The 24,318-nt window shown below is 39.8% G+C and overlaps 1 pseudogene; it reads right to left on the bottom strand.

Moving 5' to 3' along the window:
• Nucleotides 1–22,510: 22,510 nt before the first annotated feature.
• Nucleotides 22,511–24,096, bottom strand: LOC100137799 (UDP-GalNAc:beta-1,3-N-acetylgalactosaminyltransferase 1-like; annotated as a pseudogene).
• Between the last annotated feature and the right edge of the window lie 222 nt (nt 24,097–24,318).

Consider the following 24,318-nt stretch of genomic DNA (forward strand, 5'->3'; position numbering starts at 1 on the left):
ATCAACACACAGAAATACCTTGCATTCCTATACACTAATAAAGAGAAAATAGAGAAATTAAGGAAACAATTCCATTCACCATTGCAACAAAAAGAATAAAATACTTAGGAATATATCTACCTAAAGAAACTAAAGACCTATATATAGAAAACTATAAAACACTGGTGAAAGAAATCAAAGAGGACACTAATAGATGGAGAAATATACAGTATTCATGGATTGGAAGAATCAATATAGTGAAAATGAGTATACTACCCAAAGCAGTCTATAGATTCAATGCAATCCCTATCAAACTACCAATAGTGTTTTTCACAGAGCTAGAACAAATAATTTCACAATTTGTATGGAAATACAAAAAACCTCGAATAGCCAAAGCAATGTTGAGAAAGAAGAATGGAACTGGAGGAATCAACCTGCCTGACTTCAGGCTCTACTACAAAGCCACAGTCATCAAAACAGTATGGTACTGGCACAAAGACAGAAATATAGATCAATGGAACAAAATAGAAAGCCCAGAGATAAATCCACACACCTATGGACACCTTATCTTTGACAAAGGAGGCAAGAATATACAATGGAGAAAAGACAATCTCTTTAACAAGTGGTTCCAGGAAAACTGGTCAACCACTTGTAAAAGAATGAAACTAGAACACTTTCTAACACTATACACAAAAATAAACTCAAAATGGATTAAAGATCTAAACATAAGACCATAAACTATACAACTCCTAGAGGAGAACATAGGCAAAACACTCTCTGACATAAATCACAGCAAGATCCTCTATGATCCACCTCCCAGAATATTGGAAATAAAAGCAAAAATAAACAAATGGGACCTAATTAAAATTAAAAGCTTCTGCACAACAAAGGAAACTCTAAGCAAGGTGAAAAGACAGCCTTCAGAATGTGAGAAAATAATAGCAAGTGAAGCAGCTGAAAAAGAATTAATCTCAAAAATATACAAGCAACTTCTGCAGCTCAATTCCAGAAAAATAAATGACCCAATCAAAAAATGGGTCAAAGAACTAAACAGACATTTCTCCAAAGAAAACATACAGATGGCTAACAAACACATGAAAAGATGCTCAACATCACTCATTGTCAGAGAAATGCAAATCAAAACCACAATGAGGTACCATTTCACGCCAGTCAGAATGGCTGCAATCCAAAAGTCTACAAGCAATAAATGCTGGAGAGGGTGTGGAGAAAAGGGAACCCTCTTACACTGTTGGTGGGAACGCAAACTAGTACAGCCACTATGGAGAACAGTGTGGAGATTCCTTAAAAAACTGGGAATAGAACTGTCACATGACCCAGCAACCCCACTGCTGGGCATACACACCGAGGAAACCAGAATTGAAAGAGACACGTGTACCCCAATGTTCATTGCAGCACTGTTTATAATAGCCAGGACGTGGAAGCAACCTAGATGTGCATCAGCAGATGAATGGATAAGAAAGCAGTGGTACATATACACAATGGAGTATTACTCAGCCATTAAAAAGAATACATTTGAATCAGTTCTAATGAGGTGGATGAAACTGGAGCCTATTATACAGAGTGAAGTAAGCCAGAAAGAAAAACACCAATACAGTGTACTCATGCATATATATGGAATTTAGAAAGATGGTAATGATAATCCTGTATACGAGACAACAAAAGAGACACAGATGTATAAAACAGTCTTGTGGACTCTGTGGGCAAGGGAGGGATGATTTGGGAGAATGGCATTGAAACATGTATAATATTATATGTGAAATGAATCGCCAGTCCAGGTTTGATGCATCATACAGGATGCTCGGGGCTGGTGCACTGGGATGACCCAGAGGGATGGTATGGGGAGGGAAGTGGGGGGGGGGGTGAGTTCAGGATGGGGAACATGTGTACACCAGTGGCAGATTCATGTTGATGTATGGCAAAACCAATACAATATTGTAAAGTAATTAGCCTCTAATTAAAATTAATAAATTAAAAAAAAAGACCCAGCACAGCCAAAATAAATAAATATTAAAAAACTTAAAAAAAAAAAACTCATTGGGTCTGACTTTCATTGCATCTTTGTGTGTGTGTGTGTGTTTATATATATTTTTTTAAAAATGAGGATGTAGCCCCTTGATTGACAAAGAGTTGGCAATGATTGAAGCAGAAGTTCAACCATACAACCAGCAGTTGACAGACCATCATCTGAGCATGCTTGTATAATCCAAAATTTAGGGTCATTCCCTTTATTTTCCTTACCAGAAAATGAATAAGGCTTCCTGCTAATGGGTACCTCCAAGAGTCCCGTTCCTGCTGGCAGACACAAGGCATCCAGAGCCTGATTCAGCACATTCGTGGTCAGGACTTTGAACCAAATCAAGAGCCTCCTTTTGAATTGGGGGCCAGAGGGGACTTCCAAACGCCTTGAGGTTGCTCAGTGTCCTCAGCTAATTATACTGTTGTTTCAAATATGTAAAAGAGGAACTAGTCTCATGCAAAAAGAGTGGGATTCCCCTTTTGGCTCACGGTGGAGTTTTAAGCCTTTGTTCTAAACATAATGTTCTGTCCTCTCCAGTTCTCCTGTTTCAACCCTTCCTGCCTCTTTCCTTTTATAAAATAAACAAAGCAAGATTGCACTTATGGGCCTGTCCCTGTCCAGTGGTTAGATCATTCACCAAACATCTTGGTGTGAACACCCCACTCATGTCACCACAGCTTCGGGTGCTAGAAGGGGATTAAGATGGAGTAGTGGTTGGGGGAGTGGGTAAGAGTGTCCTGTGGCATCTTGTGAGGAGAGTTCTATGGTCCTACTGTACTTGCTTGAGAGGGATACTCTCAGAGAAGACCCTATTTATGGCCAGTAAACTTTTCAGAGAATCACAGGAGACTCTGTTGGCCTGGGTATTTCAAGCTCTATCCACTCCAAGTATCTCACTTTTTAAGCAAGGATCCTGAAATCCTTGACTATAAATATAAAATGAAAACTTAACAAGTATGCATGGCTTGATCCTAAGTGGGTTCTAGGGGCTCACCTGAACAAACCCAAATAGCTCCTGGCAGAGCTGAGACCAGCAAACAGATCTCCCCGGGAAAGGTTCTTTCTTGTAGACTACAAGCCTATTTGTTTTTAGATGTTCCTGTTGTGGCCCAGCTGACCTCTAGATCAAACAGATGTAGGCTCCAAAAGTTCCCAAGCACTTATTTATAGGACATCATCCCCATTCACAGGCTTCCGAGCACAACGGGTGCAGAGACATTGGGTGTGGGCTTTCCCACCCTTCCCTCCCCCTCTCTCTACCCCCCACAAATTCAGTCTTTGAGGACAAAATTCTCTATTCCAAACCATCAGGCTGTTCTGTGAGGTCCTTATCTAGTTGACCCTTATCTAGTTCAAACAACACAGGTTTGAACTGCATGGGTCCACTTACACATGGATTTTTTCCCACTAAATAGTATTACAGTACTATTAGTATTGTATTAGTATTATTACAGTACAGTCTGTGATTGGTAGAATCCAAGACATAGATGCAGAGGGTTGACTGTAAAGTTAAGTGTGGATTGTCAACTGCAGGGAGGGTCAGGGTTCCTAACCCATAGTTGTTCAAGGGTCAACTGTATTATTGACCAAGTGGGTCCCATCTATACTACGCAAGCTTGCAAGTGTCTCTACTTGGTTTTGTGCCTCCAAAAATCCTGCAAAGAGGCCTGCTTGGTGGTTAAGAAAAATACTTCTTATAAAGTTTTAGAGCTGATACCTGCTGTGGGTAAGACTGGTCCCGTACTTTTAGTACTCACCATCCATACCCCCAACCCCAGGGCATTCAGCTGCTATAGAAGCAACTATTAGCTAAAGTGACAATCTTCCCTTTTCATTCATATATAACATTTCTCCTCCAAGTTCTGGGTCATTCCTAAATGTGCATCAGTTCAGTTACTCAGTCGTGTCCAACTCTTTGCGACCCCATGAATCGCAGCACGCCAGGCCTCCCTGTCCATCACCAACTCCCGGAGTTCACTGACTCACCTCCATTGAGTTAGTGGTGCCATCCAGCCATCTCATCCTCTGTTGTCCCCTTCTCCTCCTGCCCCCAATCCCTCCCAGCATCAGAGTCTTTTCCAATGAGTCAAATCTTCGCATGAGGTGGCCAAAGTACTGGAGTTTCAACTTCAGCATCATTCCTTCCAAAGAAATCCCAGGGCTGATCTCCTTCAGAATGGACTGGTTGGATCTCCTTGCAGTCCAAGGGACTCTCAAGAGTCTTCTCCAACACCACAGTTCAAAAGCATCAATTCTTCGGTGCTCAGCTTTCTTCACAGTCCAACACTCACATCCATACATGACCACTGGAAAAACCATAGCCTTGACTAGACAGACCTTTGTTGGCAAAGTAATGTCTCTGCTTTTGAATATGCTATCTAGGTTGGTCATAACTTTCCTTCCAAGGAGTAAGTATCTTTTAATTTCATGGCTGCAGTCACCATCTGTAGTGATTTTGGATACCAGAAAAATAAAGTCTGACACTGTTTCCACTGTTTTCCCATCTATATCCCATGAAGTGATGGGACCGGATGCCATGATCTTCGTTTTCTGAATGTTGAGCTTTAAGCCAACTTTTTCACTCTCCACTTTCACCTTCATCAAGAGGCTTTTGAGTTCCTCTTCACTTTCTGCCATAAGGGTGGTGTCATCTGCATATCTGAGGTGATTGATATTTCTCCTGGCAATCTTGATTCCAGCTTGTGCTTCTTCCAGCCCAGCATTTCTCATGATGTACTCTGCATAGAAGTTAAATAAGCAGGGTGACAATATACAGCCTTGACGTACTCATTTTCCTATTTGGAACCAGTCTGTTGTTCCATGTCCAGTTCTAACTGTTGCTTCCTGACCTGCATACCGGTTTCTCAAGAGGCAGGTCAGGTGGTCTGGTATTCCCATTTCTTGAAGAATTTTCCACAGTTTATTGTGATTCACACAGTCAAAGGCTTTGGCATAATCCATAAAGCAGAAATAGATGTTTTTCTGGAACTCTCTTGCTTTTTCGCTGATCCAGCAGATGTTGGCAATTTGATCTCTGGTTCCTCTGCCCTTTCTAAAACCAGCTTGAACATCTGGAAGTTCACAGTTCACGTATTGCTGAAGCCTGGCTTGGAGAATTTTGAGCATTACTTTACTAGCGTGTGAGATGAGTACAATTGTGTGGTAGTTTGAGCATTCTTTGGCATTGCCTTTCTTTGGGATTGGAATGAAAACTGACCTTTTCCAGTCCTGTGGCCACTGCTGAGTTTTCCAAATTTGCTGGCATATTGAGTGCAGCACTTTAACAGCATCATCTTTCAGGATTTGAAATAGCTCCACTGGAATGCCATCACCTCCACTAGCTTTGTTAATAGTGATGCTTTCTAAGGCCCACTTGACTTCACATTCCAGAATGTCTAGCTCTACGTGAGTGATCACACCATCGTGATTATCTGGGTCGTGAAGATCTTTTTTGTACAGTTCTTATGTGTATTCTTGCCAACTCTTCTTAATATCTTCTGCTTCTGTTAGGTCCATACCATTTCTGTCCTTTATCAAGCCAATCTTTGCATGAAATGTTCCCTTGGAATCTCTAATTTTCTTGAAGAGATCTCTAGTCTTTCCCATTCTGTTGTTTTCCTCTATTTCTTTGTATTGGTCGCTGAGGAAGGCTTTCTTATCTCTTCTTGCTATTCTTTGGAACTCTGCATCCAGATGCTTATATCTTTCCTTTTCTCCTTTGCTTTTCACTTCTCTTCTTTTCACAGCTATTTGTAAGGCCTCCCCAGACAGCCATTTTGCTTTTTTGCATTTCTTTTCCATGGGGATGGTCTTGATCCCTGTCTCCTGTACAATGTCACGAACCTCATTCCATAGTTCATCAGGCACTCTATCTATCAGATCTAGGCCCTTAAATCTATTTCTCACTTCCACTGTATAATCATAAGGGATTTGATTTAGGTCATACCTGAATGGTCCAGTGGTTTTCCCTACTTTCTTCAATTTAAGTCTGAATTTGGCAATAAGGAGATCATGATCAGAGCCACAGTCAGCTCCTGGTCTTGTTTTTGTTGACTGTATAGAGCTTCTCCATCTTTGGCTGCAAAGAATATAATCAATCTGATTGCGGTGTTGACCATCTGGTGATGTCCATGTGTAGAGTCTTCTCTTGTGTTGTTGGAAGTGGGTGTTTGCTATGACCAGTGCATTTTCTTGGCAAAACTCTATTAGTCTTTGCCCTGCTTCATTCCATATTCCAAAGCCAAATTTGCCTGTTACTCCAGGTGTTTCTTGACTTCCTACTTTTGCATTCCAGTCCCCTATAATGAAAAGGACGTCTTTTTTGGGTGTTAGTTCTAAAAGGTCTTGTAGGTCTTCATAGAACTGTTCAACTTCAGCTTCTTCAGCATTACTGGTTGGGGCATAGACTTGGATTACTGTGATATGCATAGAGTTCAGTTATTTCCCCCCTGCTATTATGACAATTTAGTTGATCCTCACAACGATGTGAAGTCCTGAGTCAAAAAGATCTTAATCTCTCTGTTAGTTTACTTGTTTAATAAAAAAAAGAATAAGTGATTTCTCAAGGTAACTCAAATTGTCTAACTAGAATTCCAAGTCTGATCTATTTAATGTCTTACACAAAGATGTAAGTCTGACTTATATCAAATCCAGGTTTTTTTTCCCCACTGTTTCATGCTATCTTACTACATGATTTCCTCCCACGTGTTTAAGAATATATTTGTGTGTGTGTACACTCAGTTGTCTCTGACTCTTTGAGGCCCAGTGGACTGTAGCCTGCCAGGCTCATCTGTCCATGAAATTTTCCAGGCAAAAATACTGGGGTGGGTTGCCATTTCCTACTCTAGGGGATCTTCCCAACCCAGGAATTGAACCTGTATCTCTTGGGTCACCTGCATTGGCAGGCAGATTCTTTACAGTTGCGCCACCAGGGAAATTTAAAGTTAAAAGATGTTTTCTCTATGGTATTTACTAAAAAGTGTCTTCAGGATTGGGCTTCCCTTAGGGCCCAGTGGTAAAGTATCTGCCGGCAATGCAGGAGTCATAGGAGATGCGGGTTTGATCTTTGAGTCGGGAAGATCCCCTGGAGGAGGAAATGGCAACCCACTCCAGTATTTTTGCCTGGGAAATCCCAGGGACAGAGGAGCTTGGCGGGCTATAGTTGATGGGGTCACAAACAATGGGACGTGACAGTTGCGACTGAGGAGGGAGGAGCCAAGATGGCGGAGGAGTAGGATGGGGAGAACACTTTCTCCCCCACAAATTCATCAACAGAGCATTTAAACGTTGAGTAAATCCCACAAAACAACTTCTGAATGCCGGCAGAGGACATCAGGCACCCAGAAAAGCAACCCAACTCTTCGAAAGGAGGTAGGAAAAAATATAAAAGACAAAAACAGAGACAAAAGAGGGAGGGACGGAGTTTTGTCCCGGGAAGGGAGTCTTAAAAAGAGAGAAGTTTCCAAACACCAGGAAATCTTCTCACTGCCGAATCTGTGCCGAGCTTTGGAAGCACAGAGGGCAACTTAACAGGGAGAAAAAATAAATAAACAATTAAAACTCGCAGATTGCGAGCCCTACGGTAACTCCCCCAGCGGAGAAGCAGCGCAGACGCCTGCACACGCCATTGGCAAGCGGGGGCTGGGCAGGGAGGCGTGGCATGGGCTGCATCGCTGAGAGTAAGAATCTGGCCTGAATACCATGAGTGCTATCTGAGCGAAATAATTTGGGCTAGCAAACCAGACTGTGGGATATCTACCACGCAAAAAGCCAGCCCTAACCTAAGACACCGCCAGGCCCGGGCACGGAACAAAGGACTGCACAGAGATAGCTGGCTGCAGACCTTCCCCCTCCGGTGACAGGCAGCCAGAGCCGGAAGGGGGCAATCGCAGCCCCAGAGAGACATTATCTATAAAACTGTAAGCAGGCTTCTTTGCTAACCAAAACTTCTTGGGGATCTGGACGGTCAATATCTGCCTGAGAAGGTGCGCCGGTTTTACACCCAGATAACCGAGTGGCGGGGAGGCGATAAGTCACAGCATTGGCGCTCGCCAAACACCTCATCACCTGAGCTGCTCAGACCTGGGAAGAGCACAAAACGCAGGCCCAGCTGAGTCTGCGCCTCTGAGGACTACCTGAGTGCCTGAACCTGAGTGGCTTGGACCTGGGAGGTTCATGCAGCCCAGGGCCGGCCTCGGATTGTTCCCGGTGGAACAACCTAGAGCCCGAGCAGTGTGGGCAGGGTGGCTACACGCGCCGTGAGTGGGGGCAGACCCAGTGTGGCTGAGGCACTGCGAGCGCAAGCCAGTGTTATTTGTTTTCAGCATCCCTCCCTCCCTCCCCACAGCGCCACTGAACAAGTGAGCCTAAAAAAAAAAAAAAAAAAAAGTGTCCTCTACCGTCCCCTTTGTGTCAGGGTGGAAACCAGACACTGAAGAGACCAGCAAACAGAAGAAGTTATAACAGAGGGAAATGCCTCGGAGATTAAAACCCTGTGGTTACTACGGACTACATAGGAAGGGACGTATAGATCTTGAGAAATATAAGTCGGACCAAGGAACTAGCTAAAAATGAACTGAACCCACAATGCTCACAACAAAACCAGAAAAAGTCCTAGATATATTTTTACTATTTTTACGATCATTCTTTCTTTCTTTTTTTTTTCTTAATTAAAAAAAATATTTTTTAAGTCCTCTATTGTTCCTTTAATTTTCACTTTTATAACCTACTACTTTGCAAAAAAAAAAAAGACCCTATTTTTTTTCTTCTTCAGCAAACTTCATATATATATATTTTATAATTTTTTGACCTTTTTTTTTTCTTCTTTTCTTTAACATTGTATTTTTGAAATTCCAAACTCTACTCTAGATTTTTAATTTTAGCTTTTTGGTATATGTTATCAATTTTGTACCTATAGTTTTTTTTTTTATAATTTCTGTGACTTTTTTTTTTTTCCTCTGTTTCTTTCTCTTCTTGTTTTATATAACATTGTATATCTGAAATTCCAAACTCTACTCTAGATTTTTAACTTATGCTTTTTCGTATTTGGTATCAATTTTGTACCTGTATTTTCTTTATAATTTTTGCGACATTGTTTGTTTTTGTTTGTTTGTTTGTTTTCTCTCCTTATTTTTCTTCTTCCTTTTTTTAACATTGTATCTTTGAAATTCCAAACTCTACTCTAGATTTTTAATTTTTGCTTTTTGGTATTAGTTATCAATTTTGTACCTGTATTTTCTTTATAATTCTCGCGGCCTTGTTTGTTTTTCTTTGTTCGTTTTTTCTCTCTTTCTTTTCCTTCTTCTTTTCTACAACATCGTATTTTTGAAATTCCAAACTCTACTCTAGATTTTTAATTTTTGCTTATATGTATTTGTTACCAATTTTGTACCTTTAAGAACCCAATCTTCAGGACCCATTTTTCACTAGGGAGCGAGATTACTGGCTTGACTGCTCTCTCTCTCTTTGGACTCTCCTTTTTCTCCACCAGGTTGCCTGTGTCTCCTCCCTAACCCCTCTCTACTCTACCCAACTCTGTGAATTTCTGTGTGTTCCAGACGGTGGAGAACACTTAGGGAACTGATTACTGGCTGGATCTGTCTCCCTCCTTTTCATTCCCCCCCTTTATCCTTCTGGCCGCCTCTGTCTCCTTCCTCCTTCTTCTCTTCTCTTCTCTGTATAACTCCGTGAACATCTCTGAGTGGTCCAGTTGTGGAGTGCACATAAGGAAGTGACTACTGGCTAGCCCACTCTCTCCACTATTGATTCCACCTCATCTCATCTGGGTCACCTCTAACTCCCTCCTCCCTCTTCTCTTCTCCATGTAACACTGTGAACCTCTCTGAGTGACCCTCACAGTAGAGAAGCTTTTCATCTTTAATGTAGATGTTTTATCAATGGTGCTGTATAGAAGGAGAAGTTTTGAAACTACTGTAAAAATAAGACCGATAACTGGAAGCAGGAGGCTTAAGTCCAAACCCTGACTCCAGGGAACTCCTGACTCCAAGGAACATTAATTGACAGGAACTCATCAAATGCCTCCATACCAACACTGAAACCAAGCACCACACAAGGGCCAACAAGTTCCAGGGCAAGACATACCAAGCAAATTCTCCAGCAACAAAGGAACACAGCCCTGAGCTTCAAGATACAGGCTGCCCAAAGTCACCCCAAAACCAAAGACATCTCATAACTCATTACTGGACATTTCATTGCACTCCAGAGAGAAGAAATACAGCTCCACCCACCAGAACACCAACACAAGCTTCCCTAACCAGGAAAACTTGACAAGCCACCTGTACAAACCCACACACAGTGAGGAAACGCCACAATAAAGAGAACTCCACAAACTGCCAGAATACAGAAAGGACACCCTAAACTCAGCAATTTAAACAAGATGAAGAGACAGAGGAATATCCAGCAGATAAAGGAACAGGATAAATGCCCACCAAACCAAACAAAAGAGGAAGAGATAGGGAATCTACCTGATAAAGAATTCCGAATAATGATAGTGAAATTGATCCAAAATCTTGAAATCAAAATGGAATCACAGGTAAATAGCCTGGAGACAAGGATTGAGAAGATGCAAGAAAGGTTTAACAAGGACCTAGAAGAAATAAAAAAGAGTCAATATATAATGAATAATGCTATAAATGAGATCAAAAACACTTTGGAGGCAACAAATAGTAGAATAACAGAGGCAGAAGGTAGGATTAGTGAATTAGAAGATAGAATGGTAGAAATAAATGAATCAGAGAGGATAAAAGAAAAATGAATTAAAAGAAACGAGGACAATCTCAGAGACCTCCAGGACAATATTAAACGCTACAACATTCGAATCATAGGGGTTCCAGAAGAAGAAGACAAAAAGAAAGACCATGAGAAAATTCTTGAGGAGATAATGGTGGAAAACTTCCCTAAAATGGGGAAGGAAATAATCACCCAAGTCCAAGAAACCCAGAGAGTCCCAAACAGGATACACTCAAGGCGAAACACCCCAAGACACATATTAATCAAATTAACAAAGATCAAACACAAAGAACAAACATTAAAAGCAGCAAGGGAAAAACAACAAATAACACACAAGGGAATTCCCATAAGGATAACAGCTGATCTTTCAATAGGAACTCTTCAAGCCAGGAGGGAATGGCAAGACATAATTAAAATGATGAAAGAAAATAACCTACAGCCCAGATTATTGTACCCAGCAAGGATCTCATTCAAGTATGAAGGAGAAATCAAAAGCTTTTCAGACAAGCAAAAGCTGAGAGAATTCTGCACCACCAAACCAGCTCTCCAACAAATACTAAAGGATATTCTCTAGACAGGAAACACAAAAATGGTGTATAAATTCGAACCCCAAACAATAAAGTAAATGGCAACGGGATCATACTTATCAGTAATTACCTTAAACGTAAATGGGTTGAATGCCCCAACCAAAAGACAAAGACTGGCTGAATGGATACAAAAACAAGACCCCTACATATGTTGTCTACAAGAGGCCCACCTCAAAACAGGGGACACATACAGACTGAAAGTGAAGGGCTGGAAAAAGATTTTCCATGCAAATAGGGACCAAAAGAAAGCAGGAGTAGCAATACTTATATCAGATAAAATAGACTTTAAAACAAAGGCTGTGAAAAGAGACAAAGAAGGTCACTACATAATGATCAAAGGATCAATCCAAGAAGAAGATATAACAATTATAAATATATATGCACCCAACACGGGAGCACCGCAGTATGTAAGACAAATGCTAACAATTATGAAAGGAGACATTAACAATAACACAGTAATAGTGGGAGACTTTAATACCCTACTCACACCTATGGATAGATCAACTAAACAGAAAATTAACAAGGAAACACAAACTTTAAACAATACAATAGACCAGTTAGACCTAATTGATATCTATAGGACATTTCATCCCAAAACGATGAATTTCACCTTTTTCTCAAGCGCACATGGAACCTTCTCCAGGATAGATCACATCCTGGGCCATAAAGCTAGCCTTGGTAAATTCAAAAAAATAGAAATCATTCCAAGCATCTTTTCTGACCACAATGCAGTAAGATTAGATCTCAATTACAGGAGAAAAACTATTAAAAATTCCAACATATGGAGGATGAACAAACACACTGCTGAATAACCAACAAATCACAGAAGAAATCAAGAAAGAAATCAAAATTTGCATAGAAATGAATGAAAATGCAAACACAACAACCCAAAACCTGTGGGACACTGTAAAAGCAGTCCTAAGGGGAAAGTTCATAGCAATACAGGCACACCTCAAAAAACAAGAAAAAAGTCAAATAAATAACCTAACTCTACACCTAAAGCAACTAGAAAAGGAAGAAATGAAGAACCCCAGGGTTAGTAGAAGGAAAGATCTTAAAAATTAGAGCAGAAATAAATGCAAAAGAAACAAAAGAGACCATAGCAAAAATCAACAAAACCAAAAGCTGGTTCTTTGAAAGGATAAATAAAATTGACAAACCATTAGCCAGACTCATCAAGAAACAAAGGGAGAAAAATCAAATCAATAAAATTAGAAATGAAAATAGAGAGATCACAACAGACAACACAGAAATACAAAGGATCATAAGAGCCTACTATCAACAATTATATGCCAATAAAATGGACAACGTGGAAGAAATGGACAAATTCTTAGAAAAGTACAACTTTCCAAAACTCGACCAGGAAGAAATAGAAAATCTTAACAGACCCATCACAAGCACGGAAATTGAAACTGTAATAAAAAATCTTCCAGCAAACAAAAGCCCAGGTCCAGACGGCTTCACAGCTGAATTCTACCAAAAATTTAGAGAAGAGCTAACACCTATCCTATTCAAACTCTTCCAGAAAATTGCAGAGGAAGGTCAACTTCCAAACTCATTTTGTGAGGCCACCATCACCCTAATACCAAAACCTGACAAAGATGCCACAGAAAAAGAAAACTACAGGCCAATATCACTGATGAACATAGATGCAAAAATCCTTAACAAAATTCTAGCAATCAGAATCCAACAACACATTAAAAAGATCATACACCACGACCAAGTAGGCTTTATCCCAGGGATGCAAGGATTCTTCAATATCCGCAAAGCAATCAATGTAATACACTACATTAACAAATTGAAAAATAAAAACCATATGATTATCTCAATAGATGCAGAGAAAGCCTTTGACAAAATTCAATACCCATTTATGATAAAAACTCTCCAGAAAGCAGGAATAGAAGGAACATACCTCAACATAATAAAAGCTATATATGACAAACCCACAGCAAACATTATCCTCAATAGTGAAAAATTGAAAGCATTTCCTCTAAAGTCAGGAACAAGACAAGGGTGCCCACTTTCACCATTACTATTCAACATAGTTTTGGAAGTTTTGGCCACAGCAATCAGAGCAGAAAAAGAAATAAAAGGAATCCAAATTGGAAAAGAAGAAGTAAAACTCTCACTATTTGCAGATGACATGATCCTCTACATAGAAAACCCTAAAGACTCCACTAGAAATTACTAGAACTAATCAATGACTATAGTAAAGTTGCAGGATATAAAATCAACACACAGAAATCCCTTGCATTCCTATACACTAATAATGAGAAAACAGAAAAAGAAATTAAGGAAACAATTCCATTCACCATTGCAATGGAAAGAATAAAATACTTAGGAATATATCTACCTAAAGAAACTAAAGACCTATATATAGAAAACTATAAAACACTGGTGAAAGAAATCAAAGAGGACACTAATAGATGGAGAAATATACCATGTTCATGGATTGGAAGAATCATTATAGTGAAAATGAGTATACTACCCAAAGCAATTTATAGATTCAATGCAATGCCTATCAAGCTACCAACAGTATTCTTCACAGAGCTAGAACAAATAATTTCACAATTTGTATGGAAATACAAAAAACCTCGAATAGCCAAAGGGATCTTGAGAAAGAAGAATGGAACTGGAGGAATCAACCTACCTGACTTCAGGCTCTACTACAAAGTCACAGTTATCAAGACAGTATCGTACTGGCACAAAGACAGAAATATAGATCAATGGAACAAAATAGAAAGCCCAGAGATAAATCCACGCACATATGGACACCTTATCTTTGACAAAGGAGGCAAGAATATACAATAGATTAAAGACAATCTCTTTAACAAGTGGTGCTGGGAAATCTGGTCAACCACTTGTAAAAGAATGAAACTAGAACACTTTCTAACACCATACACAAAAATAAACTCAAAATGGATTAAAGATCTCAACGTAAGACCAGAAACTATAAAAATCCTAGAGGAGAACATAGGCAAAACACTCTCTGACATACATCACAGCAGGATCCTCTATGACCCATCTCCCAGAATATTCGAAATAAAAGCAAAAATAAACAAATGGGACCTAATTAAACTTAAAAGCTTCTGCACATCAAAGGAAACTATTAGCAAGGTGAAAAGACAGCCTTTAGAATGGGAGGAAATAATAGCAAATGAAGCAACTGACAAGCAACTAATCTCAAAAATATACAAGCAACTCCTACAGCTCAACTCCAGAAAAATAAATGACCCAATCAAAAAATGGGCCAAAGAACTAAACAGACATTTCTCCAAAGAAGACATACAGATGGCTAACAAACACATGAAAAGATGCTCAACATCACTCATTATCAGAGAAATGCAAATCAAAACCACTATGAGGCACCATTTCACACCAGTCAGAATGGCTGTGATCCAAAAGTCTACAAATAATAAATGCTGGAGAGGGTGTGGAGAAAAGGGAACCCTCTTACACTGTTGGTGGGAATGCAAACTAGTACAGCCACTATGGAGAACAATGTGGAGATTCCTTAAAAAACTGGAAATAGAACTGCCTTATGATCCAGCAATCTCACTGCTGGGCATACACACTGAGGAAACCAGAATTGAAAGAGACACATGTACCCCAATGTTCATCGCAGCACTGTTTATAATAGCCAGGACATGGAAGCAACCTACATGTCCATCAGCAGATGAATGGATAAGAAAGCAGTGGTACATATACACAATGGAGTATTACTCAGCCATTAAAAAGAAAACATTTGCATCAGTTCTAATGAGGTGGATGAAACTGGAGCCTATTATACAGAGTGAAGTAAGCCAGAAAGAAAAACACCAATACAGTATAGTAACACATATATATGGAATTTAGAAAGATGGTAACAATAACCCTGTGTACGAGACAGCAAAAGAGACACTGATGTATAGAACAGTCTTATGGACTCTATGGGAGAGGGATAGGGTGGGAAGATTTGGGAGAATGGCATTGAAACATGTAAAATATCATGTATGAAACGAGATGCCAGTCCAGGTTTGATGCATGATACTGGATGCTTGGGTCTAGTGCACTGGGATGACCCAGAGGGATGGTATGGGGAGGGAGGAGGGAGGAGGGTTCAGGATGGGGAACACATGTATACCTGTGGTGGATTCATTTTGATATTTGGCAAAACTAATACAATTATGTAAAGTTTAAAAATAAAATAAAATTAAAAAAAAAAAAAAGAAGAAGCGACTGAGCACGCACAAACCTTCAGGATTATGGAGTCAGTTATTGACCACTTCCAAAATACCATTTTCTGCCTTTAGTATTTATATTGTATGATCCTTAAAGTGAGACCCATGCATTTTTTTTTCCCCTGTGGTAGAAAGACTGCCCAGTCGGAGATCTCTGTTGGTGAAGGAGTCAGTATCACCTCTGTTCTTAGTGTCTGTGTGGTTCTCCCCTTCCTTCCAACCTCTCCTTCACCTCTCTTACCCGAACTCCTCCTCTATGCGACACAGGTGACAAACTCTTGGGAGTTAGATTTAACTGTTCCATGTTTGACTTCTCTTTCTAGGTCATCCTTTGCATGAAATGGAAATCTAATGTAAGGACAGGTTAGACTCAAATCCCACTGTCAACCTCAGTAGTCACCAGAGTTTCCTGAAAACAAAGCTATATCAAGTCATATCATTTCAAATGTTTCTGGTTTTAATGCTATAATAGATAACTGTGATGTCTGCATGCTGCTGTTGCTGCTGCTAAGTTGCTTCAATCCTGCCCGACTTTGTGCAACCCCATAGGCGGCAGCCCACCAGGCTCCTCTGTCCACGGGATTCTCCAGGCAAGAATACTGGAGTGGGTTGCCATTTCCTTCTCCAATGGATGCATGCATGCTAAGTCACCTCAGTCGCCTCCAACTCTGTGCAACCCTATGGACAGCAGCTTACCAGGCACCTCTGTCCATGGGATTCCCTAGGCAAGAATATTGGAGTGGGTTGTCATTTCCTTCTCCAGTGATGTCTGCATAGCACTTAATAATCCTCTTCTCTTAAACTGTCCCTTCTTCCCATTTTAGGAATAAACTCATAGAAGCCATACTTATATAATTCTGTCTCCCTGGCATTATTAGAGGTTGGATAGACCCTGTCTAACCCAATGAGGATCAATAAGATATTCTCCTAGAACATTAAATTAAGTCAGCATGTGAGTGGATGGTTGGAAATATAACAATGTAAACTTAAGAAGTGTGGAGTGTGGAGTAGCTGTATTCCATCAATAAGCCTAGGAGAACAGAGAAAAATGATCTGGACATACAGAAACAGAGATAGGAGAGTTCTGGCACTTTACCAGGCTTAGATTCTTGTCACTTTCTGAGGGCTAGCTGACTTCTTACGGCAAGAGTCTGTTCAACATCATCGCACTTTAAAAACAAACAAACAAAAATTACAGTTGGTTTACTTGACACTAGAGGGTCATAACTTATAGAGCTGGTTAAATTTATCCGTAAGCTTCCTCTTTATCCTGACTTCTCAAGCTCTTGAACTCCTGCCAGGGTCTGGAGTAGAAATCTTGCCGGAAATTGATTTTTGCCCATGTGTTTATCCTGGTTTCCTTCCTGCCTGCTTCTCTCTACACCCTCCAAGCCACATCTTTATGATATTGTTCTTTCAACCGTGTCCACTGCTGACTGGAACTCTCATTTTTCCTATAAATAAGCTTTCCTATATACATCACAGCAAAACAGACTACTTCTATACTTTTTTCCTCAAACTGAAACCTGGACATGCTAATTTCTTGGTCACTCATTAGAGAGGAATCTGCTTATTCTCACAGAAGACCTCAGAATTTGGCATTGAACTCAGTATTAACATCCTGGCTCTGCCCTGTCCACAGATTGAGCATGGAGCTTTAGCTGTTCTGATCCCCTTCATCAGGAGTGTCATGTTATGCCTGTCATTATTTCTATCATCTTATGAAACCTCCCTCTGCCTCAATTTCCAAATGCTTACAAACTCACTGAGGATTTGGTAATCTAGATATGGTCCTACTCTTTGACTTGACTCCAGTCATCCCAAGAAACATTCACCATCCAAGTCACTGTCTCATCCTTTATTTCAGTCTATTTTTAACCATATATTCCCATGAATTTCATGCGACAAACATGAATGTGCCTTTGTGGCAAATACTGTAGACTGCCTGCCCTGTGGGTACTCAACTCCCCTACAGATTCTTTACTCATTTGAGGCTGATACTTGGTTACCCAGCCTCTTTGACAACTAGCTTATTAGTGGCTAAGTGACCCAGTCATGATCAAGGAAATGTAAGAAAAAATTTCGGAAATGTTTCCTTAATTGATAAAAGGAGAGAAGCCAGGGAAGAGACCCTGAGTCTCCTTTTCTGCTTTTGGATTTTGTCAGGTGAGGATACCATGCTTGGAGCTACTGCAGTCATCCTATAGCTCTGACCAGCCCCTGTGGTTGGTAGAAAAGACAGAAAACTCTGTAGTTCTTGATGATATTGTGGAGCTTTCAAACCAACACTGCAACCAGCTACTTCTGGGTTTCTTGTTACTGGGCAAAAGTATACTCCAAATATTTGTCTCTTTTAGATCAGGACCTTTGCTACTTGTAGTTGAAAGCAACTTATTACACTACTAGAGTACCAAGAAAAACAGCATCAAAAACACTAAAAAGTCTTACAGTAGAGGAGGTTAGATATATAATTGTGAAGCATTAAAATCTCAAAGTAATAATTTCCCTAGTTTTGTTAGCAAGAAGATATATAAGCATAGCAATGCATGGTAACTTGGCATTTCTGCTCTTTATTAGCTATTTGTAAGTTGCGAAGCATCATATAATAGTGGTTAACTGAAGTAGGTTAAAGGGCCACCACATGGACACCAGAAGGCTGTGCTACAAGACTTTCCTTTGTTCCAGATATTATGCTAGGCTCTGCTGCTGCTGCTGCTAAGTCGCTTCAGTTGTGTCCAACTCTGTGTGACCCCATAGACGGCAGCCCACCAGGCTCCCCCGTCCCTGGGATTCTCCAGGCAAGAACACTGGAGTGGGTTGCCATTTCCTTCTTCAATGCATGAAAGTGAAAAGTGAAAGTGAAGTCGCTCAGTTGTGTCCGACTCCTAGCGACCCCATGGACTGCAGCCCACCAGGCTCCTCCATCCATGGGATTTTCCAGGCAAGAGTACTGGAGTGGGTTGCCATTGCCTTCTCTGATGCTGGGCTCTGGAGGTATCTATTAACTTGCTGGTCTTAGGATTCCTTTACACTCAAAATTTATCGAGGACTCCAAAAAACTTTTGTTTATATAGGTTTTATCCATTGGTATTTCCTAAATTAACATTGAAACTGTACTTTTTGATAGTGAAATTGTTAATCATTCAGTTGGGTCCGACTCTTTGCAACCCCATGGACTGTAGCCCACCAGGCTCCTCTATCCATGGAATTCTCCAGGCAAGAATACTGGAGTGGGTAGCTATTCCCTTCTTCAGATCTTACAACCCAGGGATTGAACCTGGGTCTCCTGCATTGCAGGCAGATTCTTTACCATCTGAGACACCAGAGAAGTCTCTTACTTCTTGATAAAGCACATGCATTTAAGAAAGAAGAACAGACAAGATTACACTTTCTTCGCCAAATTCAGCAGTCTCCTACAAGGTATCCCTAATTGGGAGCTTTTGCTCTTGGTATATAGGAAGAGGAAACTAATACCAATATCAGCTGTATCTCAAAGTAAAGGACCCTATTACATGCTAGAAGGGAACTCCAAGTTTGTTTTCCCTGGAGCTACCACATCAGTTCCAAGATTTGAAAAGCTATGCCTTTGGTGCAATGGCTTTAATGAATAGCTGAATACCCAATGGACTTAAACTATCCCTTTTCTATTACCACAGACTGGGTACTCTTGGCATTCCCAGCTTGGAGAAATCTAGGGATAAAAAGTTGATTACATACATACTTATTGTATTTAATTCAAACTTAAGGTAAACACAGAAAGTATAAGTGTCTTAGCTGTCAAAACAAGAGACTGTGGCAAAGTTTGCATGCAAACACAATGCTAGAGATTGCCATCCCAGGGCAACATAGGGACATGAAAAAGGAAATAGGGAAAGAAATACTAGAAACTGGTATATTAATAAGCAAGCTATAAATTCACAAAAATGCATAGTGAGTCACTTGGATACAGAGGACATCTGTGAGAAGGCCATGTGAAAAGTGCCACTGGGTCTGAGAAATGTCTTATAGGGAATCTGGAAGAAGGATGTAAAATGTGTCAACTCCCTTCTACCTCCCATTGGTCAAAATTTTCCTATAGAAGAGTAACTTACCCACACCACCAGACTATGTTACTTGGCCACTCCAAGTACCTACCAAGTGAGCCAGAGCCTCCATGAATCTGGTTAAGTTAAACCTTGATAAGAGGTCTTCTATAGGTGCTGTTATGATGGCACCATGGAAGCTGTGCCCCGGAAGAGGATAAGATGACTGGTAGTATTTAGAGTTGAGGCTACAGTAGCAGTGACCACTGAACAAGGTTGGGATTGGAGTTGAGCAGTCTGGAAAGATGCATAAACAGTCTGGTATAAATGTCACTTGACTAAAATGTGACTTCATGCATACATCTGGAAGTTGGGGCTTCCCTGATGGCTCAGGCAGTAAAGAATTGGCCATGCAGGGACCACAATTTCTACAACATTTTATATCTAGGTATTTGCCAGTTATTAGAAACACACAGGGACAAGCCATCTAGGATGGACCAATACCCTAACCAATACAGCCATTTTTGCACTCTCCTTCAAAAGCCACTCTGCTTTACTTAATGCATTAGAAGATAACTTCCTTATAAATTGAAGCTTATTTGTTGCCAAACAAGAGAAAAACTGGGTATCATTTTCTTTTAGTTTCTTTTCTTATTTTTGAGTCCTGTGATGACTGGTACTGTTCGAACATTGTTGGGTTTAAGTTTAAAAGAAAAATAAAAAGGAACAAATACTAGCAGTCACAATTAATGGTCAAGAGACTGCTCACTGCTTAGTTGGTGGTCCCTGGGGTATCTTTACTTTGATGGATGGTTCTTAATAGTACTGTATTGTGTAACTTAGAAAGAGTTCAAAAATCCCCCAATGTCACAATACATCAGCATTTCAAGGCTTTTTTTTTTTTTTTTTTTTTCCATCTAGGTTCCAGAATATGGCACCAACATAAAGCAATGAGCTTTTTATGAATCTGGGATTCCGAATAGCTCTGTATTGTCCTTACTTGAAACAGATAAAGCTTTTAAAAAAGTGGCTGATTCTGTACACTACCATGACATACACAGTAGAACTCCTTTAAGAATGCCAATCATCTACTGCTCACTTTCACTTCAGTACATACCATCTTCGAAGATCTAGAGTCTAAATATAGTTTAACCTCTCCGTCTGTGATCCCAAATTCTTGAATAGCAAAGAAGGGAAGGAGAGGGTCAAATGCCCATTCCCATGAGAGTAATTTTTTTTTTCATAATCATTTAATTCTTTAGATAATTAAGCACCAATCTATAGTTGAAAAGGAACAGTCTTCTAAAACTTGGCAATTATTCACATTTTACTTCTTTTTTTAGTTTTAAAAATGAAGGGACGCTATCTTTTATTTCACAAGTTCTCTTTAAAACTTCTTTGAGTTAGCTTCCCAAACACCAATATAAACTTACACAAATTCAATCAAATCTAATCCTACAAATATAACCACCATCTGTGTCTTAGAGAAAGTGACTCCTGGATGGGTGGGAATTAGCAAGGGCATGGAAAGATTCCACAGAATATTTCATTTATTTTAGGATTTTATTGTGACAGGTTCAGGTCTGAGATGAGGGAAATGGAAACAGCCTTGTTATAAAGGAATCATACATTACAACACTTCTAATTCAAATTAAGCTTTTTTACAGGAAAATTACAAATGTATGAATGTTCTAAGAGCTGACTATATACTTTCAAGTTCACATTTTCTCCCAACAGATTTGATCTTTTGCCATCATGTAATCCAGAGAAAAAGAATCACTTGTCCCATATCAGACATAACAGGAAACTGCACAACCCCAAGAATACCGGGACAAGGAGTGCTCTTCTTGGACCAACCAGCAGGTCGAAGGTGACCTACGTTACCACTCCTATGAAATAATGTGTTTCTCTATGACATGGAAATCAGAATTGATTTTAGACCACATAGTAGGGCTTTCCTCTTGATGTGAAGCTAGTAACACCAGCAACAGTGTTTTTTTTTTTTTTTATTCTTTTTTATTCTCAAACTGATTGCTAATGAGAAAAAACATGGAGCAGTTAACAATGCAACTCAAATATTAGTATTCTCTTTCCAACTCAAGCACCGAAATAGGATACTCCTTTTCATGATATTCTGGCCATCATGTTCGTTCTTTCTTTTTTGGCTTCAGAATCCTTTCCTAAAGGAAATATGCTACCTGGCATTCTATATTACTCCGAATTTCCAGGAGGAAAAATAAGACAAATGAAGTGACACCTAAAAACACCAGGGATTATGTTTTTAAAAACAAAACAGTAATTTTGACCTTCTTGTTTTAATTCTTCTCTATATTAACTTGGTGAAATATTTATCAAAGTCCAAGAGATTATTGATATGCAACAATGACTACACATTAATGGAGCTATTCATCATAAACTCATCACTGAAGTAATTGGAAAAGAAATTTATTCTGTTTATACAGTATTGAAACAACCAAAACATTCACACATCCATAAAGTGCAAAACTCTAAGTATTATTAAATAATAATTGATAACTCTTTAATACTGCAACATCTTGAAATACTTTCCAAATGACCAAAAACAGATTAAATTTTGTTCAGAAATAACTTCAGTTTCTTTTACACAGAACGGTATATTTAAAAAAACTAGTAATCCAGATATACACAAAACCCTGAACTGACTAGATTGCTCAATGAATAATACTCCACACTGTTTTGCTATTATGGATAAATGAGCTTATAATTCAATGAAACCCATTTAAGAAGCTCTAGTCTATAGAATGACATATTCAAATTGTTTGGTCCTATTGGTCCTATTAATTTTATTAACAAAAACCTCCCCTTCCTTTATAAGATGTTTAATTCCTCTGAATATCACCTTTAAAAGGCTTGACTTGATTGTTGTCAAAATAAACCACAGGTCAAGTGCAACCCTCCAGTCTCTAGGCTTGACATGAGTTTCAGCTTTGTGTAAGCCAGACCGTGACCTTCTCACGAGTTTTTCATTGGAGATTTCATAGTCTAACGTTCACACTTTCCACAAAATATCCCTCCCTTTTCTAGGCTTTGGGTAGAATGTCAAATTAATAATAACGTGTGGTGTTCCTTAGCATAACCTGCCAAAATGTGATAGTTTCCTTGGAAGAAAAGCCATGGGCTGCAATCACACATCTGAGCTCACAGACATCCAAATGAATCCTATGTAAAAAGAAAAGGTTGGTGTCTTCTGGAATATGAATGTCTACTTTTAATAAATTCAAACAGATCCCAACATAAACATCTTCAAACTTGATGGGTTTTACATGACTCATCATTTCATAGATTCTCAGCACCGAATCTCTGGACATTATATAAGGCAACCCACTGCAGTAAGGAGAGAATACCTTGAAGAGATATTCCTGGTATGAAATATGGGTTTGTTTTTTTTTTGTAAAATCCTCTATAGGATAATTACCAATTAGAAGATAACCTGCAAAAAACTTCTCTGAGTGGTTTAAATTTAAAAGATACTTCACTAAATTGCTGTATTGATGAAAACATCAGTGTCTGTCTTCATGATATACCTGGCATTGGGGCAAAACTCAATTACCCACTTAAATGCCATAATGGTTTTCAAGGTCAGATTATTGTATGTGTCTAAAAACTCCTGTCGTATTATGTCTCCATAAAGGAGGTGTTCATCCTCTAAGGATAATGCTAACACTTTGTCTTCCTTTTCAGCCTGTTGGCTTAATAAGAAAAATGAAAGAACTTCATATCCCACCAAGACTTCTTTTCACCCTAAGTAACTCTAATGGCCTGCCTGGCTTTCATATCTGAGGGGTGTGAGGTCACCAGGATGACAAGAAATGGGTTTTGAAGAGAGCAATTCAAATGCTCCTGAAGTGTGAAGTGGAAGTCTTATCTGTAAATGGGTTCATACTCATAGAAGTACATTCAGTTCACACATTCGATCACATTGTAGACTGATACCAGCAGACTGAGGTACCACATCACCAGGAAACTCAGCAGGGACAGCAGCAGGAGGCCCCATTTCAGGGATCTCAGTGACATCCTAGCTGGAAGGGTGGTCAGGAGTGCCGGGGCCATTCACAGCAGCTCAGAAGCATGCAAGCCTCAGGTTCTTCTTGATTTTTCTCTTCTGAGTGAAAGACCTTCAATTTCACCAACTGAGCATTTGATATGAGCAACTGAGCTTTCGACTGATGCTGAAGCTGAAACTCCAATACTTTGGCCACCTGATGCAAAGGACTCATTTGAAAAGACCCTGATGCTGGGAAAGATTGAAGGTGGGAGGAGAAGGGGACGACAGAGGATGAGATGGTTGGATGGCATCACTGACTCAATGGACATGCATATGAGTAAGCTCTGGGAGTTGGTGATGGACAGGGAGGCCTGGCGTGCTGCACTCCATGGGGTCGCAAAGAGTCAGACACGACTGAGTGACTGAAATGAACTGAACTGAGCATTTGATAGCAAGTAGCAGTCAAAATAATGCTTGCAATTTCTACTGAAAAACAGAGACTCGCAGATTGGCTTAAAATTCTGCTTCTGCTTATACTGCTTATAAGACACATGCCTGCAGAATTTCGGATGAGACTAAAGTACCAGCTGAAGTATTCTGTTTTTCACATTCCATGCTTTAATTATAAGATTTGCCCTGGTGGGGCAGCTGAACATTGCCAAGGCCAGAGCCCCAGGGCTTGGCTGATCATGGCTCCACC

The sequence above is a fragment of the Bos taurus genome, chromosome 6 (genome assembly GCF_002263795.3).
Source record: "Bos taurus isolate L1 Dominette 01449 registration number 42190680 breed Hereford chromosome 6, ARS-UCD2.0, whole genome shotgun sequence".
Lineage (NCBI taxonomy): Eukaryota > Metazoa > Chordata > Mammalia > Artiodactyla > Bovidae > Bos > Bos taurus.